Here is a 20,307-nt window from a genome sequence, read left to right on the forward strand (position 1 = left end):
TTATTTCATTATTTCATTCATATAAATCATTATTTAAAGCAGATTCTTACGATTCTTACGAAATGAATCCAAAATCAACATAATATATTGCGTTGTTCACAAGATATTACACAGGAAATGATTTAACATACTTGGCTAAAAACGTGTCTCTTTCCGGGATGCAGTGTGTATCCAATGCATGTACCATCTATGTTCATTTTCCAACGTGGAATAACACAAAATAGGTATCACCTTAAAGCTTAGAAACTCAGCTTTTTAATGCATCTAACCATTTTGAAAAACTCCTAACGAGTCCTGAGAAGCGCCTCTAAACCGAGTTTATCGCCCGTGGGCGCCATCTATCTGCGAAAAAACGAATAACACTTTAACTATACTTTATGCCACAAAATTTGAATCAGATGCAGCTCACATGTAGGAGAGCATCACCAAAAAATAATTTTTCTCTGATCTTATTGACTTCCTGAGTTATTCCATGTCAAACAAAAAAAACCCCAATAATATAATAAGATAACCTTGTTTGAAATGGGTTTGGCTAAAAGAAAATTTTGGGTTCGTCTATACTACTAGGTACTTATATTATATTGACTGGGTTAAATAGAATTGCATTACTAAAAAGAGACTAAAATACAATTTTCACTGACTAAAATTAGACTAAATGTCATCAGTTTTCGTCGACTAAATCTAGACTAAAATAGTCATGGATAATTCTGACTAAAATGCTTCGACTTTTAGTCGACTGAAACTTGACTAGACTAAAAAGAGTATGAACGTGACTAAAACTAAGAAAAACTAAAATTACCGCTTGAACAAAGACTAGACTAAAACTAAAATTAAAACAGGCGCCAAAAACAACCCTAGTTTTAGTTGTATAACATCGGTTAATGGAAACGCTGTCATTTTGCAATAGTTTTTTTTCTCAACATTTAGAACATTTTGCAAAAGTTTTCACAAATCTGTAAAGGAAACCTAGCTTATATCTGTGTGACGGACACGTGCACAGAATGCCTCTTCAGACAGCGCTCCGTCTGCATTGCATTGTCCTCATAAGCACAGTCTTAAATGAGTCAAATAATGTCTAATAAGTTGGCATGAGCCACCACAGTCATCAAAAATATTGGTGTTTTTAAGGTTAAAGAAACTATATACATTGCTAAATACACAATACTAACATGAATGGTTGATAAAGCATATGGACACTGATTCTGAATGAACATCAAACCTGCATGCAAATCCTTCCCAGCTCTAAAGGTTTAAAAAGTTTAACTTCTTTTAACTTGAGCACTGCATTTTTAGAACGCCGTGTCCTGAGCGAGACGCTGCAAAAGATGAGAGATGCGAGTGCAACGGTCAAATGCATCTGTCTAGTGCGTTTACATAGAAAAACAATGGAAGTGTAGTGTGGAGGAATGGAAAAACGTGTTCTGTCTTACGGAAGAGCGAAGTCTTTGAAGAACAGTCATCTTTCTTGCTTCAGAAAAACTTTTAGAATTAGGTTTTGGTGGTTTTTAGTTTCTTTGTCTACCCACTCTACAACCCAATGAAAAGTCTTGCGACTCACTGGTTGAGAAACATTATATATATCCATTTCAGAGCTTCGATACATACAACAGAATCCCATTTTTGGGTGAGCTGTCCCTTTAAACGGTCTTTAACATGAATGTAAAATGTGGGCTTTGGAACCAAAATGTCATGCGGTGATAAATGCATGCACATTTGCATATCTTCCAAACTCTTTTCTGTCGCCACGGGAGCGGCGAGACCCTTCCGGTCCTACATCATAAATCCTAATTCACACGTCTCCATCAGAGAGCTAAAAATAGCTGAAGGAGATTGGGAAAGTGGGGGGGAAATGACTGGTTTTCTGGGCAGATTTGCCTCGAGCATCACCAGCGTGCATTTGTGCGCCAGCACTGCGTTAGTTGGTGATCTTGATGCATCGATCAGTTATATTGACGTGCATGTCTGACTGTCTTTTGACATGTTGTTCGCATGTGTGCAGATCTCCTTATGTTCTTCGTGCCTGTGGTTATATAAGCAGTGTAACTCAAGGGCTCAGTGGACTGGAGCCAGTGCCAGACCTCAGACTGACTCATACTGACACAGGGGAGCTTCACTGAAGACATGGTTTGTTTTCCTGATGCTCATATTTAAGGAGGACTCCAGAGGATCTGTCCTGCAATGATTAATGAAACGCTGTGCTCCTTCATCACTGCCTTATTTCACATCATATGGAGCAGGTTGAAGTGACCATGTGTGTTTGCTGATAACAGACTCATACTTTTCACATATGTCTGGCCCACTCTCTTGGCTTATTCAACCAAAGAAAAAGGGTGGAAAACAAGTCGTTTGAATGACCATTGTTTGTTTTGTTTTTTTTAAATTATGCTGTGGGAAAGCTAAGATTCTTAGTATTATAATACTTAGTATTATCATTCTACACTCATATTTATTCTTCAGTTTTTGATGTTGTTTTTGCAGACAAATAAGCATCCAAACACAAATAAAAAAAAAAAATTATACAAGTTTTTTAAAAAAAAGTATTACAAATTTTCACTACAAAACATAAAATGCTATAAAAGTAAATAAATACTTAAAGGCCCACTGAAGTGCCTTAAAGGATTAGTTCACTTTCAAATTAAATTTTCCTGATAATTTACTCACCTCCATGTCATCCAAGATGTTTATGTCTTTCTTTCCTCTGTCGAAAATAAATGAAGGTTTTTGATGAAAACATTCCAGGATTATTCTCCTTATAGTGGACTTCAATGGGCACCAAACGGTTGAAGGTCAAAATTACAGTTTCAGTGAAGCTTCAAAGGGCTTTAAACTATACCAGACGAGGAATAAGAGTCTTATCTAGTGAAACAATCAGTCATTTTCAAAAAAAAAAAAAAAGTAAATGTATATGCTTATATAAACAAATGATCGCCTTCCAAGTGCTTCCGCCAAAACCACACTTTCGTATTCTTCAAAAAGCTTACGCTGTATGTCCTACACCTTCCCTTTTCTACTTACGGAAAAGATGGAACTGGCGCTGCGTAGGACATACAGTGTAAGCTTTTTGAAGAATACGAAAGTGTGGTTTTGGCAAAAAATGTGTGAAAAAAGTGACTAATTTTAGCCGCAGGTTCAGCATCTGTTTATAATGTAGGGGGCGGGACACTTTAGATTCTAGAGAGCATTTGATTGGATAGAAAATCTGATGAGAAGCTGAAGTGCAGAGTGATGTCATCAAAATCGTTGATCCACATTGGCAGAAGTGAGAGACTGTAAGTTTTGAATGTTTCAAACAATCTTCTAAATATGAATTTTGTCATTGTTTTGGAGCACACTAGCTTATATATAACAAGTCTAACATATTCATACTAAAACCCTAAAAACTTCATTTTGACTACATAAACTGTAAAAGCATATACCTAATTTACTTGAACAAAACCTAAATTTGCTTTGTTATTTAACCCAAAAAATAAACTTCTGTCATCATTTACACATCCTCATGTTGTTTCAAACCTATAAGACTTTCGTTCATCTTCAGAACACAAATGAAGATCTTTTTAACCCTCTGGAGTCTGAGGCTGATTTGGGGCTTGGAGAAGTTTTGACATGCCCTGACATTTGTGCTTTTTTCAGTTGTTCATAAACATATAAATGACAAAAGTGTCATTACACTGTATTCAGCACAAACTAGGCTACAATAATATGTGAGGAACATGTATGTACATGTTTGTAGTTTTGAAGGAATAATGTTTATGCGTGGTTATTGAAAAAACAAAAAAGTCACTGAAATAAGGCCAAAAAAAAGTATATTAAATCTGTGTTCACAAGACTTCTGGGTATTTGAGGTTGTAGACTAGAGTTTTTGCTTCAGAATTATGTAAAAATTATGCTGCCTACTCCTTCATATAAAACAATATATTGATTTAGTTTTTGTAAGACACTTTTTGTCAAGAAACACAGTATGCGTGGAGGCGTGAATCTGCATGAATAATGGGCCATTTACACCTGAGAAGACAAAAGAATCACATAATAATGAGCTGAAATGACTTGCATATTAATGAGGCCTTTCAGTCAGGTAGGCTGTGAAAAAAAACCCTCTGTAATAATGTCTCAGCTCATCATAAACAGCAATACTGTGAAATATTATTACAATTTAAAATAATGGTATTCTATTATATTCTTTAAAATATAATGTATTTCTGTGATGCAAAGTGTCTGAACAATTATGTTACCTCTATGGCATTTCATATAGGCTTTTAGGTTAAAAGCATGCACATTTGGAGAAATATTGATGGATTCTTATATGTTTATGTCAATTTTCTATACAGAGGAGTAATATTTATTCTATATTTATTCTCATTACTATGAGTGCTGGATACTGTGTTTTCAATTCATACTTGCAGCCGGAGGGCGCTCTGTACACCTTTAGGCCACAAATTCATATAAAGAAGAAAAGGAACTAGGAACTAACGGCATGTCTTCTAGAGATCGCTAACCATGGCTTTAACATCCAAATAAACACTTTTCAAGACAATAAATACACGATTGAGACGATGACTGCATGTATTGCCTCTGAATTTGCGTCTGAATAGCGCTGGCTCCGTGGGCGTGGCCGCATTAGCGGGTAATGAGCTGAATCTCGGACTTCTGACATTACTCTCTTTTCATACAGATTACATAAACACAGAATGTTTGTTTTCGATTTGACTTGCACGATTTAAAACATGACATTTCAACGTTTCTTTAGACATAAGTGTCATTTTTTTTGTCATTAGTATTCATAAGTTACAGTTCATTTTCTGAGAGCTATCAGATTGGACTTCGTTCAGAGGGAGAGGAGAGATCACGCATCATGTTAGTTTTCTTTATTTTACAAAATGCACAACATTGTGTTTTTACTCTGAGTGTACACAAATAAAAGAAGACATTCTATAGTTTCAATTGATATATTACTTATGTCTCTATGACAAGAAATGACGGAGTATTTTAAGTCTGTTAAACGCCGGCGCGTTTTCGGACCTCAGAGAGTTAATGAAATCTGAGTGATTTCTGTCCCTCCATTGACAGTCCACACAACTACCACTTTGATGCTTCAAAAAGTTCATAAAGAGATTGTAAAACTAATCCACATGAATTAAGCAGTTTAGTCCAAATTTTCTGAAGAGACTTGATTGCTTTATATGATTAACAGATTAAATTTAAGCTTCCCTTTCGAAGGGAACTTCAACTCTGCGTTTACCGCTTTTGGGGAACGTCACTCGTGAACCAATGTCCGAAAGCTAAGAATCAAACCACTCCAATTATGATGTCGCTGGGCAAGCATAAATGACATTAAACCCATGGTGTTTTGTATCTAATAAGCACTAATTCTTAAAGTCTGCATGAAATGGAAGATCCGATAGTCTTTTCTTCCTTATTGTGCCATACATCTGAGTGAAATGGCTTCTGGAACAAGAACAAATGTAGGGCGGGGCTTGATTTTATCTTTGGGGAATTGATTGGATGGTTTGCTATTGGCAAATCTCATGTGATTGACAGGTTGCCCCGCCCTCGTCATCAGAGAAGAGAAGAGAAGAGAAGAGATGATGCTGCAAGTTATTTTGGTTCAAGATTAAGAGGAACATGAATTTAAAACAAGAATGATGTGCATTGATAAATCATTTATGATACTGCAAAATTCCATAAACAAATAGGTACATTTTGATTTCACAGTTTATGAATATCTTCACCTTTGCCTGTCACTTTTGCTCTGATTTTGCACATTCCTACTCCTTTTTGTGTCCAGTATGCATCAGTCGTTCGGTGAGCCTGCCGTCTGAGATTAATAACAGTTTGGCTGTTGATTGCAGTGTTACTGACTGGTCGGTTGTTACTCTGTTTTCTTCTCACATGAACACAGGCTTAATGGAGTGCTCTATTTCATGCTATGAGTCACCTCAGGTCAGAGGTCAAGCTTTGGCTCATTTAACAGCGTTCATGTGTGTAGTGAACTCAATCATGCATCTGTGATATGAAGCATTAGCCGTAGGTCTGCCTGACCCAATCTCACCCTGTTTATTTGAAATATGTTCAGAGCTCAGAATTCTGGATTTGCAAAACAATAATCTATCTATCATCCATCTACACAAATTCAAATTTAATTTAATATCATTTTTTGTATTTAATTTATATAACCAATTATATTACCACATTGCATATTGTTCTTCTGAAGAAAAGTGGAAAAACAACAACAACAAAAAAAAAAAACATGAGAGAGCAGCAGCAATGAACATGATTGGACACTAAAATCCTGTTTGTTTTCTTCTCAGGCGCATATATTTACATATTTACATAACTGTGAGGAAAATGTTCCAATCAGTGTTGCTGTGGGGCTTGATCTCCTTTGAATCCTGTAATTGTCTCTCTTTATTATTTCTGTCTTTTGAATGCCACCTGTTCAAATCAGTGCTCAATAACTGTGCAGTGACCAGAGTCTCTGCCAAGACCCTTAGCCAGTGCTTTCAACCAGATGTTGTAAAGGCTGATAATTCACAAACCAGTGCTGATATTCCTGAATATATTTGCATGAATATGCCACCATGGATGCATATAAAGGCAGGAACAGCAAAACATTGAAACATTAAAAAAAACATTTTTTTTTTTTTTAATAACTGCTGTACGATTTGCTTTGTGGCCAATTTTCCTCTCTTTCTTGATTTTTCTTTTTGACGACTTTGAACAAATCGTCCATCTGGGCTCAGCTGCACTCCCTCATACAGTGACTCCAAATTGCCTCACTACCCAGTTAGAACGAAATTGTCTTCATTCTCTCCCTATTGCGAGCTGATAGCATTTACTTTGTCTTGAGGAGTCTATCAAAGAGCTTTTTTTGAAATGACACATGACATGCTCTTGAGATGTGGTTGATTTTTGGAGTAGTTTGTCAGGCACTGCTTGATCTGTACACTTATGACCATCTTAATGTGGAAAGGTCAGGCAGGTCTATAGGAATGACACATATTGCAGCTATATTTAACATATGTCTATATATTTAACATGTCCTATATAGTAGGATGTAAGATGAGGTAAGAGCCTTTTTTAAATCTTTAAATTTCCTCTTGATTTTCTCATAGATATCACCATATATCATCTCAACACCTTTAGAGATGCAATTGTGAGTTATAAAGTCTGAATTGCGAGATATAAAGTCAGAATTTCGAGATATAGTCAGAATTGCGAGATATAAAGTCTGAATTGCGAGATATAAAGTCAGAATTGTGAGTTATAAAGTCAGAATTGCGAGATATAAAGTCAGAATTGCGAGATATAAAGTCAGAATTGCGAGATATAAAGTCTGAATTGCGAGATATAAAGTCAGAATTGCGAGTTATAAAGTCTGAATTGCGAGATATAAAGTCAGAATTGCGAGTTATAAAGTCTGAATTGCGAGATGTAAAGTCACAATTGCGAGTTATAAAGTCTGAATTGCGAGATATAGTCAGAATTGCGAGATATAAAGTCTGAATTGCGAGATGTAAAGTCACAATTGCGAGTTGTAAAGTCTGAATTGCGAGATATAGCCAGAATTGCGAGATATAAAGTCAGAATTGTGAGATGTAAAGTCAGAATTGCGAGATATAAAGTCACAATTGCGAGTTATAAAGTCTGAATTGCTAGATATATAGTCACAATTGCGAGTTATAAAGTCTGAATTGCGAGATATAGTCAGAATTGCGAGATATAAAGTCGGAATTGCGAGATATAGTCAGAATTGCGAGATATAAAGTCTGAATTGTGAGATATAAAGTCACAATTGCGAGTTATAAAGTCTGAATTGCGAGATATAGTCGGAATTGCGAGATATAAAGTCGGAATTGCGAGATATAGTCGGAATTGCGAGATATAGTCGGAATTGCGAGATATAAAGTCGGAATTGCGAGATATAGTCGGAATTGCGAGATATAAAGTCGGAATTGCGAGATATAAAGTCACAATTGCGAGTTATAAAGTCTGAATTGCGAGAGATAGTCAGAATTGCGAGATATAAAGTCGGAATTGCGAGATATAGTCGGAATTGCGAGATATAAAGTCGGAATTGCGAGATATAAAGTCAGAATTGCGAGTTATAGTCTGAATTGCGAGATATAGTCTGAATTGCGAGATATAAAGTCACAATTGCGAGTTATAAAGTCTGAATTGCGAGATATAGTCGGAATTGCGAGATATAGTCGGAATTGCGAGATATAGTCAGAATTGCGAGATATAAAGTCTGAATTGCGAGATATAAAGTCACAAATTCGAGTTATAAAGTCGGAATTGCGAGATATAGTCGGAATTGCGAGATATAAAGTCTGAATTGCGAGATATAAAGTCAGAATTGCGAGTTATAAAGTCTGAATTGCGAGATGTAAAGTCTGAATTGCGAGATGTAAAGTCAGAATTGCGAGATGTAAAGTCACAATTGCGAGATGTAAAGTCACAATTGCGAGTTATAAAGTCTGAATTGCGAGATGTAAAGTCACAATTGCGAGTTATAAAGTCTGAATTGCGAGATATAGTCAGAATTGCGAGATATAAAGTCTGAATTGCGAGATGTAAAGTCACAATTGCGAGTTGTAAAGTCTGAATTGCGAGATATAGCCAGAATTGCGAGATATAAAGTCAGAATTGCGAGATGTAAAGTCAGAATTGCGAGATATAAAGTCACAATTGCGAGTTATAAAGTCTGAATTGCTAGATATATAGTCACAATTGCGAGTTATAAAGTGAATTGCGAGATATAAAGTCACAATTGCGAGTTATAAAGTCTGAATTGCGAGATATAGTCAGAATTGCGAGATATAAAGTCGGAATTGCGAGATATAGTCAGAATTGCGAGATATAAAGTCTGAATTGTGAGATATAAAGTCACAATTGCGAGTTATAAAGTCTGAATTGCGAGATATAGTCAGAATTGCGAGATATAAAGTCGGAATTGCGAGATATAGTCAGAATTGCGAGATATAAAGTCTGAATTGTGAGATATAAAGTCACAATTGCGAGTTATAAAGTCTGAATTGCGAGATATAGTCGGAATTGCGAGATATAAAGTCGGAATTGCGAGATATAGTCGGAATTGCGAGATATAGTCGGAATTGCGAGATATAAAGTCGGAATTGCGAGATATAGTCGGAATTGCGAGATATAAAGTCGGAATTGCGAGATATAAAGTCACAATTGCGAGTTATAAAGTCAGAATTGCGAGATATAAAGTCGGAATTGCGAGATATAGTCGGAATTGCGAGATATAAAGTCGGAATTGCGAGATATAAAGTCAGAATTGCGAGTTATAGTCTGAATTGCGAGATATAGTCAGAATTGCGAGATATAAAGTCTGAATTGCGAGATATAGTCGGAATTGCGAGATATAGTCGGAATTGCGAGATATAGTCAGAATTGCGAGATATAAAGTCTGAATTGCCAGATATAAAGTCACAAATTCGAGTTATAAAGTCGGAATTGCGAGATATAGTCGGAATTGCGAGATATAAAGTCTGAATTGCGAGATATAAAGTCAGAATTGCGAGTTATAAAGTCTGAATTGCGAGATGTAAAGTCTGAATTGCGAGATGTAAAGTCAGAATTGCGAGATGTAAAGTCACAATTGCGAGATGTAAAGTCACAATTGCGAGTTATAAAGTCTGAATTGCGAGATATAAAGTCAGAATTGCAAGTTATAAAACCAGAATTGCGAGATGTAAACTCACAATTGCGAGTTATAAAGTCTGAATTGCGAGATATAAAGTCACAATTGCGAGTTATAAAGTCAGAATTGCGAGATGTAAAGTCAGAATGGCAAGTTATAAAGTATGAATTCCGAGATGTAAAGTCAGAATTGCAAGTTATAAAGTCTGAATTCCGAGATGTAAAGTCAGAATTGCAAGTTTATAAAGTCTGAATTGCGAGATGTAAAGTCAGAATTGCAAGTTATAAAGTCAGGATTGTGAGATGGAAACTCATGATTGCGAGATATAAACTCACAATTCACAAAGTTTTTTTTCCCTCAGATTTGGACTTTATAACATGCAATTGCAACATTATATCACGCAATTCTGAGGAAAAAAAAATCTGAATTGTGAGATTCACAATTATCCTTTTTTTTATTTTATTATTCCTTAGTGGAAACAAACTTCCATTCTCATCTTATATATTTGTACATGCTCTCTAAATATGTAACAATTTAAAAGGCAATGTAAACTGTTCTTAAAAGGGGCGTCTTCCTCAGTATTTCTCTATATTTCCCATCGAGCTTTAAATTAAATGGTTGTTTACACGATGTTATATTTTCAATCACAGATGTCTGAAGGTGGATTTGCTGTTTTCTTTTTGTACACTTCACTGTCTCAGTATTCTCAGTATGACAATTTGAATAATGAAAGACTTGAAGGAGTCTAATTATGCAGATTGTTAAGACTGCCAATATGAAAGCCCTTTTCATGTCGTGTATCAATAATCAGCGACTTCAAACTGCATTCAGCACATCTGTAATCTTGAAAAGTAGAGGTTGGATCTTATATTTATTCCATTCCTCCTCAGTTGCTTTCAATTCCAGTGGGCTTCTGAAAGAAGGGCCTGCAGGAACGGGTTTTAATGGGTCAGAGTTTGTGTCTCGAGCCGTATAGCTGCAACATGTTCTCTCCACAGGTGGTAGAGCAAGAGTAGATTTGTGTAGGAGCTTGTCCTAAATCTGAAGTGGTGGTCATGGTGCTCATAATCAGCATTGGAGACATCTGTTCATCTTCGCGTTTCATGTGCCATTGTCGGTTGCAGTCTTTGTGTAGATTCGAGGAATGATATCTGGGTCATATGTCTCCACGGTCACCAAATCCATTAGAACTCCCTCCATATCTGAGAAATCTGTATCTTCAGTGGGGTGCTCCATTTTGAAATGAGGGTGGACTCAAAAATAGATGGTGAAATAGATTTTTAAGGTTGAGAGGAAGCTTGAAAGGAGATGGGAACAGGTGGACAGCATGTCCAATTTGAGAATGGAAATTTGATATGGCGAGATTGAGATTTGTTGGTCTTGAAAGAGAAGATGGCTGGGAGGTTAATGTTGGGCCTCATCTCTTTGATGAGATATCTTGAAGATTTGGCAAGTAGCTTTCTCAGATCAGGTCAAAATGTTCTCCTCCACCTCTCGGTCCATAATTCACTCGGTGTTGGATGATTCCTAAGGTCTTATACCCACGTTAGGACACCATGATGGTGTTAAAATTATGGATCGAGACTTCAGATGAGCTTTCTTTTCCAAGTCATTGCTTATAAATTAGGCTGAATCTCATAGGAACGTTATTTTTTTTGTTTTTGGGATGAAATTTGAGCTATTTTGGGGAGATTCACCCATAAATGTAATGGGGTCCAAAGGTTGAATTGGAATTCTGGGATTCAACATCTTAATTTAAACTTTAAAAAAAAGTTTTTGGATATAGTTTAAGAAAATGAATAAGAAATTGTGATATTGAAATGATGGACATAATGAGCCAATTTGTGACATTTACTTCAATTTAAAGCCGAAATGCTCTTTGGATTGGATTTTCAGAAAATTCTCAAATCATGATGGATAACATGATCATCATTCAGATTATGCTGCTAACACTATTTTTAGATTGAGAAAGAAATAAAATTGGGAATGGAAGCATTGTTACTGGTTGTCTCAGAAAATGGTAGCACCTTTAACTTTTATCTGTCAGTGATAATTTCTAATAAATATTCTGAACACCAGTAATGATCCATAACAATATAAATTCCGTTTCCCACTCATAAGTCACACACTAATCTGAGCTCATATGCCTCTGCACATCTGTCAGTGTTCTCGGATCCCAGCTGTGGAGTCTCACTAATCAAGCAGATCTCATTATGCACACTTAATGAATGAGGCTTTGAGCTGATTGGAGCAAGACATTGTGATGAGCCATTACACTCCAATCTGTATGTACATGTTGAAGTGGATGGATGTGCATGAAGTGTTTCTGTAAACAGTTGATAACACATCACTAGTTTTATGTCCTCAAAGAGTGACTTCTGACTCTTTTCTTATCTTTTTTTGGGCTTGAGAAATCTCAGTTCGCACACACATGCACTTTGCTACTGTGCTCTTTCAATCATTGACAGCGCTCATCTAGTCATCCAGCTGTCTCTAAGCTTGCTTTCTTCACACTAGAGTGAGAATGGATTTTCAAGTGATGTGGTCCTGATGCTTTGGGGGGAAAAAGTTTTTCCTGTAACCATCCCAAAAGAAAAAGCAAAAGTCTATCAGTCAACACTGTCTAATGTAAAAGTCTAAAAGGTTAAAAGGGTTGTTTATTTACATAGTTATTCTTTGCTTGCACTAAACATAGTCAAAGAGTCATAATTGTGTTAATTTCTTCATCCTAAATGTTCTGAAATTTCTTTTCTACGCCTGAAATGTCTAGTTACCCCAAAAGTATTTAGACACACTTAAAATTTAATCAATTATGTTTTGATTAAACCAATATTGCATGGATGCTATTGTACTGGATTTCAGTTAATATCAGATTAATACTGAGAAATTTACATTTTGCACACAACATTGGCAGTTATTTTGTGTTTTTATGCTCCTCTAGGCATTTCATGTCTGAATAACTGTTGTTGAATTAATCATTTGATTGAATCGTTTACTGACTCATAAAGACAGCTTCTCATTTCTTTCCTAATTGAATCAGTGTTGTTGAATGATTTTTTGAGTGAATGATTCAATGGCTCAATCATAAAGACAGTCACTTGTTTCTTTCCTAAATTAATCAGTTTTTGAACTAATCATTCGAGTGAATAATTCACTGACTAGCTTAGAAAGACAGCTTCTTGTTTCTTTCCTGAATGAAACTGTGTACTTGAATAAATTGTTTGATTCATTTATTCACTGGCTCGCTCATAAAAACAGTCACTTGTTTCATTCCTGAATGTATCAGTGTTTTTGAACAAATCATTTGAGTGAATGATTCAGTGACTCTCTCAAAGATTCACTTGTTTCTTTCATAAATGATTCAGTGATTTTGAACAAATCATTTGAGTGAATGATTCAATGACACACTCATAAAGGCTACATCCAAAATCTTGTTGCGAATTAACGAATGACTTTGCAGGCACAAAATTGATTCTTATGATCTTACAACAAAACAGATCAAGCTTTGGTGAAAACTAAGCAAATATTTAATTACTTCAATACTAATTTGACATGACATCGAAAGTGGAAAACGTTGGTCAAAAGCATACATTTACACAAAAACTGACCACCAACCACAACTTTCAGATGCCAACCTTTTTTTTTTTTAGCTCAACTGTCACCGAAGGGAAAGCATAGGATTATGGGATATCAAAGGCAGTGAAGGATACATGTATGCTGCCTTCAAAAATTGATCAGATGTATCTCTGGAGACTGGAAGTGAAGCTAACATTGGATTCACACATGCCTTGATACTTGGAATGAATCCTCCGAAGGCAGCATTTTTAAGCTTTTGGATGCAGCCAAAGAGTCATTGTTTTGTTCCTAAATGAATCTGTATTTTTGAGTGGATCATTTGAGTGAATGATTCAGTGATGCACTCATTCCCCTGGTTTCTGGTTTCACAGACCAGGCTTAAGCTAGTCCTAGACTAAAATGCATGTTTGAGCTGCTTTAACTGAAAGCAACTTGTACTGACATATCTTAAAATATTACATTGTGTTATTGTTTTTTTCATTATGTGTACATTTATAAAACCTACTTAAATACCCTAACTGAACTAAGGCCTATTCCTGGCTTAGGCTAAGCTTTGTTTGTGAAACCGGGCCATAAAGATTAACTTGATTTGTTCCTGAATAAATCAAAGTTTTTTAAAAGACCTTTTGAATAAATGATTCAATGACTCGTTCATGAAGGCATTGTTTTGTTCCTGAGTGAATCAGTGCTTTTGAACAAATTGGTTGAATGAAAGAAACAATGAATCACTCATAAAGACAGCCATTTGTCGCCACCTACTAGTGTTTCGACGTAACTTATAGCATGCAATGACTTTTAACCAGCTAGTCGACGATTTTAGTGTATGTATGAGGTCAGTCCTCTTCAAGTTCACATCAGAGTCAGCGCAGGTGTAGAGAATCACATTAACTATCAATGTGATCCAATAACGTCTGAAATTTTCCTAATACTTTTGGGGGATGGCCACTGAGAGTAGGTTTACATAGTATATGCAACTTGTTTATTCCAAATAATCAATGAAAATGTAATTTTTTTCACAATTCGTAAAATCCTTTAAGAAGAACACTTAACCAAAGGGTTAACAACAAGGGTGTTCATTGGTCCAGTGGGAGCGTCCTGCACATGTCATCTGGTGTATAGTGTACTGATAAGAGCGGTCAGTGATGATATATCCCTGTGTATCCTTCCTCCATAAATTCTGCTAACGGCTTGCTCATTTGGATTGATTCGTACGTCAGCGCTCGTAACTTACCCACAAACAAAGGACAGATGATGACAAACATGATGCATTTCTTGCGTGCTGCCACCCATGCACAGACGCGCTGTCTGTGATTAAACGGAGCAATCATTTTGTGACGCCGCTTGTTCCAGTAAAATACTGGACATTCAGCTTCTATGTGTTTTTCCCTGTGTGGGTTTCACAAGCTTGTTTCTTCATAACTATCAGTCGATATGATATTGAACATATATATTAGTCAAGAGGAAAATGTGATGTGTTTAGAAAACAGAAGACACTGCTTGCACATGTTATTTCAACAATAAAGTATGATTTTGTTTGAGAACTCTGTGTGCATTTCATTTGACAATGCAATCATAATGCAATAAATGGTCTGAGATTGTGAGGACATTAGATAAGAGTAATAAATTGCAGGTATATAATCAGACTCTCATGTCTCACATGCATAGACAAACTTGAGGGTTATGTAGACCAGAGTTTGAAGATTTATTATGCTATTTTAAAGGTTCATTATTATGTTTTGGAGTCTCATATAATAGGTTTACATGCAACCAAGTTAAAAAAAAACAAAAACAAAAAAAACACATTAATTTTGTCATAATATACATTATAGCATCAGCTCTTTTCTCACAGTGTCTGAAATGGTTCGATCAAGGACTCTGTCTCTCTAAACCCCTCCTTTCTGAGAGCCTGCTCTGCTCTGATTGGTTAGATGGCCCTGCCTGTTGTGATTGGTCGATCACTTACAGTGCTTGCAGAAACCAAACACCCATCACCATATCTGAATTTCAGCTCTTCCTCATCACTTGATACACAGCGATACGATCAGTAACGATGCCGTCAGTTTTACCGTATCAATTTCATCCTTTAGAAGTGCATTAAAGTGGATTTGCTTTGGCAGCAGAAAACAGCAACTTCTCGAATGAACAACACAAACCAAACTCTTCCAGTCTCAGCCAACTTTAGCCAATGGCGACCATAGATTGGCATTATGCAAATTAGTTACAAACCTGCGTAGGTTTGAGCAGGAAGTGAGACTGGAATTACTGAAGACTCGTTTCATGCAGTTCAGAATCACTTCTTTCTTTTAGGAGACAATAACTCCATTTATCTGCACTTTGATATTTGAAACTCTGCAGACATTTTACATTCATAAACGACTGTATTAAAGGTAGTATCCGGAAAAGCATAATAGAATAAAATGAAGATTTATGAATTGGAGTTTTGTGGCATTTAGTCCACATATTTTAGCTCTATGCTAGTATATAAAAGTTTAACAATTTTAAAGGGGACCTATAATGCCCCTTTCACAAGATGTAATATAAGTCTCCCGAATGTGTCTGTGAAGTTTCAGCTCAAAATACCCCACAGATAATTTTTTATAGCTTGTCAAATTTGCCTCTATTTGGGTGTGAGCAAAAACACGCCATTTTTGTGTGTGTCCCTTTAAATGCAAATGAGCTGCTGCCATTTCCAGAAGAGGGCGGAGCTTTAACAGTTCAACAACAACAAAGCTGGAGAATCTCACGCAGCCAAAATGACGAAAGTGTTCAGCCTTACATTGTTCAAACCGGAGTCGACACTGATGGAGAGACTCAGGAAGAAGTTACAACTTTTAGGATGTTTCTGAATGGTTAGTGGATAAATTGATGTAGTTGCTGTGGAGTTGATTCAACTCATCCACTAGCATGTGCCGTCATGTTCATCTTTTGTGTTGAATTGACCCTCGTTTGTGAAGCAGTCCGGCGTAAAATGACGGCATGACAACAACACTCTACTACAACAACTCTTCCTCTTCTCTAAAGCAGCCCAACATGGCCCCGCCCCCTTTGTTGCGTGTTCTTGGGGGCGGGGTTTATGTAAATTTTAGGGTTTGTGATGTCATAACCCAGGAAGAAGCTCACTGTAGTCCCTACTAGCCGTTTGTTGTAGTCCTTAAAAAGCGATTTCTGTAAAGAAAATATCTCTCTTTGCATCATAACTTTGCAGATGTTGTTTATGCTCAAACAGCAACATTACACACTAACTAAAGTTAAAAAGTGAAATCATAATCAACCACCCCTTTAAAATGTTTTCTTTCTTTTCCGTCAAAATGGACTCTTAAAAATGTTAAGAAGACTTATATTTTTCTCTGTCTGCTATCTTTTATGTCACAGCTCAAGACAGTCATATGCTTCTGGATATCTTGCACCAGCTGGGAAACTGACAGAATTTATTTATTGAAACATAAACACACTCTTGTTTTTCTCTTATTTAGGTGCTCATTTTGTCTTTTCGTGCATAGACTGATCTCAAATCTGTAACAAAAATAGTATAATGATGCTTTGCTTTGCTCCTTTGCCTTAGTGCCCTTCATCTGTGTGTGTGTGTGTGTGTGTGTGTGTGTGTGTGTATGGTCTGAGCTGATGAGATTTTGTCAATCTTGTCTTAGAAGTGAAAGAGGTTAATAGCTTGGGCATTGGCCATTCTCAAAGAATCACGCATCAATGTTTACAATCATGTTTCATCCGGAATGAGGAGCAGTGACATTCTGCTGTAGGTCACACACTTTCTTCTCTGCTAAGACTGTGTGATGATATTTCTTAAGTTCTCTCTGAATATTAAACTAACGTAGAAGAAAACATTTGAAAAAAATTACACTTCTCACTGCTGTTTTCTTGATTAAGCTGATCTAAACATTTGATGCATTTGTTTCTGAATTATTGCTCACTCTTCATGCGTCAAATGCTCACATACTTCAGATAATATACAATTGAGGAGACTGATTGTGTTTGTTTGATCAACGATGCATGATTGCACTGCATATATTTGCGTACGTCAGTCAGACGTATATTGAAGGACCCCATGGCATATTTTGAACTTGAGTTATGAATTGTTCTTTCTGCCGCACAGAATGTCCTGGTGTTTTGATTATAGACATAATCTATATAGAGCTCTTCAGTGCTTGTATTTAATGCAGAACATTGCTTTTAGTGAATTTCTGATATTCTTTCACCTGTGGTTTTGACATTGGCATTTCCTTCATATTAAATTTTAGAGATAAGAGGCTTTTGACTTCAGACTTCAAACTCTTTCCTGGATTGCCTGAAAGAGCTGTTATTGATTTCTTTGCCAAACGCAAGGTGACGTGAGTGTCTTCAGACAGATATAGGCTTTAAAGTGAATAGACACTATTGATGTGAATCTTTTGGAAGCCTTCCTGCAGTCACCGTTCATTCATTCATTGATTCATTCAAGTAAATGCAAGATTTGCCAGTGTTTATAATAAATATGTGGCTGAATATGAATATTATGTTCATATGTGATGTTATTGACCCATATTTAAAGTTTAAAGAAAAAATGCATAGATAATGGGAAAGCAGGTGATTGCGCATAAAAAGGTGTATATATGTAATAGCCTATATATATATATATATATATATATATATATATATATATATATATATATATATATATAGGCTATTACATTAAATAGCAATGATAGCAGTTATAATAATCATTATTTTAATATTTACATTTCTTGAAGGTTGAACAGATTTTTTTTTTTTCAAAATTAGTACTTTCAAAAGCCCAGCAAAAGAATGGCTTAAACTTTCCATCCATCCATCCATCTTTTTCAGGATTCTTTGATATTTGCGTTTATTTGAAATCTTTTGTAACATTATAAATGTCTTTACTGTCATTTTTGATCAATTTTATGCATCCTTGCTGAATGAAAGTATTAATTCCTTTAAAAAAAATTGTACTGACCCCAGATTTTTTAATGATAGTGTATATTTTTTTTATAATAATAATAATAATAATAACAATAATACAAATAATAATAATAATAATAATAATAATCAATAAAATTGTGTAGTATCATCATCATCATCATCATCATCATCATCAAATATTTACTTGCATAAATAAATAAATAAATATTATTATGTGTAGTATCATCATCAATGAATAATTAAATAAATGAATAAATAAATAAATAATAATTATTATTATTATTTGTAGTAGTATCATCATTATCAAATTTTTAAATAACAGTATTATTATTTGTAGTATCATCATCATCATCATCATCATCAAATATTTAAATAACTAAATAACTAAATATTATTTTTATTATTATTTGTTGTAGTAGTATCATCATCATAATTATCAAATATTTACTTACAAAATAAATAAATAAATAAATACATAAATATTATTATTATTTGTAGTAGTATCATCATCATCATCATCATCATCATCATCAAATAATTACTTAAGAACCCAGCTGAAAAAGAATGGTTTAAACTGATTTTTTTTTAAATAGTTTTTTTCCTGGTCTCCAGCCTGACCGACTGTAAAGTCCCTAAAAGCACTCTAAAGTTTTGTCCCAAATTACACACTATACACTGTGCACTTGTACACTATGTACTCAAACGTGTAGTGTATAAATTTTAAAAGGTTATTTTGTCATTCAGCATCAGGAGTCTGACGCCCCTCCCACCTTCGCTATGTTATTAAAGCTGCGACAGTCGAGTGCAGGAAGTGTCCCACGTAGCCCTGTTTTCTAATGCTTTTAGTTGATTTTAACACTTAGCCATAAAGAGCGAACAATCAATATAAGAAGCGACATCTCCCTCTGCTCTAATGGAAGCTAAACATTATGCTATTTCAAAACAGAAGCTTTTTTTCTCTGCGGTTACGCTCACATCTTCCCATAACCATTTGACTCTATCATGGTTTGCCTCTTTCTGCCAGTTCAGTGGCTCTCCACATACATCAGAGTGAATAGAAGATGACATTATTAAGGTGTTTGCTTTGAGAGGAGTTTTACTTGCAGCAGTTTCAGTGAAGTCACAGCAAAGTTTAACTGATATATTAAAGGGGACCTATAATGCCCCTTTCACAAGATGTAATATAAGTCTCTGGTGTCTCCAGAATGTGTCTGTGAAGTTTCAGCTCAAAATCCCCCACAGATCATTTTTTATAGCTTTTCAAATTTGCCCTTATTTGGGTGTGAGCAAAAACACGCCGTTTTTGTGTGTGTCCCTTTAAATGCAAATGAGCTCCGCTTTCCAGAAGAGGGCGGAGCTTTAACAGCTCAACAACAACAAAGTTGGAGAATCTCACGCAGCCAAAATGAGGATTTTGTTTAGCCTTACATTGTTCAAACCGGAGTCGACACTGATGGAGAGACTCAGGAAGAAGTTACAACTTTTAGACGTTTCTGAATGGTTAGTGGATAAATTGATGTAGTTGCTGTGGAGTTGATTCAACTCATCCACTAGCATGTGCCGTCATGTTCATCTTTTGTGTTGAATTGACCCTCGTTTGTGAAGCAGTCCGGCGTAAAATGACGGCATGACAACAACACTCTACTACAACAACTCCTCATCTTCTCTAAAGCAGCCCAAAATGGCCCCGCCCACTTTGTTGTGTGTTCTCAGGGGCGGGGTTTATGTAAATTTTAGTGTTTGTGATGTCACTAACTCGTAGCTTGTTGTAGTCCCTACCAGCTGTTTGTTGTAGTCCTTAAAAAGCGATTTCTTTAAAAGAAAATATCTCTCTTTGCATTGAACTTTTTGCAGATGTTGTTTATGCTCAAACAGCAACATTACACACTAACTAAAATTAAAAAAAGTGAAATCATAATCAACCACCCCTTTAATTTAAAATTGTTTGCAGAGTATATCTTTTTTTTTTTTTTTTAATGGTGGTTGGTCATGCACACAGAGTGATACATAATTATATAATGTATTTAATTACCATATTAAAAGGTTTGTTGAACGTAGAGAAACATTTATTAGTGTGTCATTCATTACTCCGCTCAATTATAGCCTAGAGGCATTTGTGTTTTTGTTTTGCAATAGAC

At 35.6% G+C, this 20,307-nt stretch overlaps 1 protein-coding gene across 3 annotated transcripts in view; it reads left to right on the forward strand.

Annotated features, from left to right (window-relative positions):
- Positions 1-20,307, forward strand: part of LOC125255090 (zinc transporter ZIP11-like) — a 168,979-nt gene that overhangs the window by 58,776 nt on the left and 89,896 nt on the right. The window lies entirely within an intron of this gene.

This window comes from Megalobrama amblycephala, linkage group LG20, assembly GCF_018812025.1.
Source record: "Megalobrama amblycephala isolate DHTTF-2021 linkage group LG20, ASM1881202v1, whole genome shotgun sequence".
NCBI lineage: Eukaryota > Metazoa > Chordata > Actinopteri > Cypriniformes > Xenocyprididae > Megalobrama > Megalobrama amblycephala.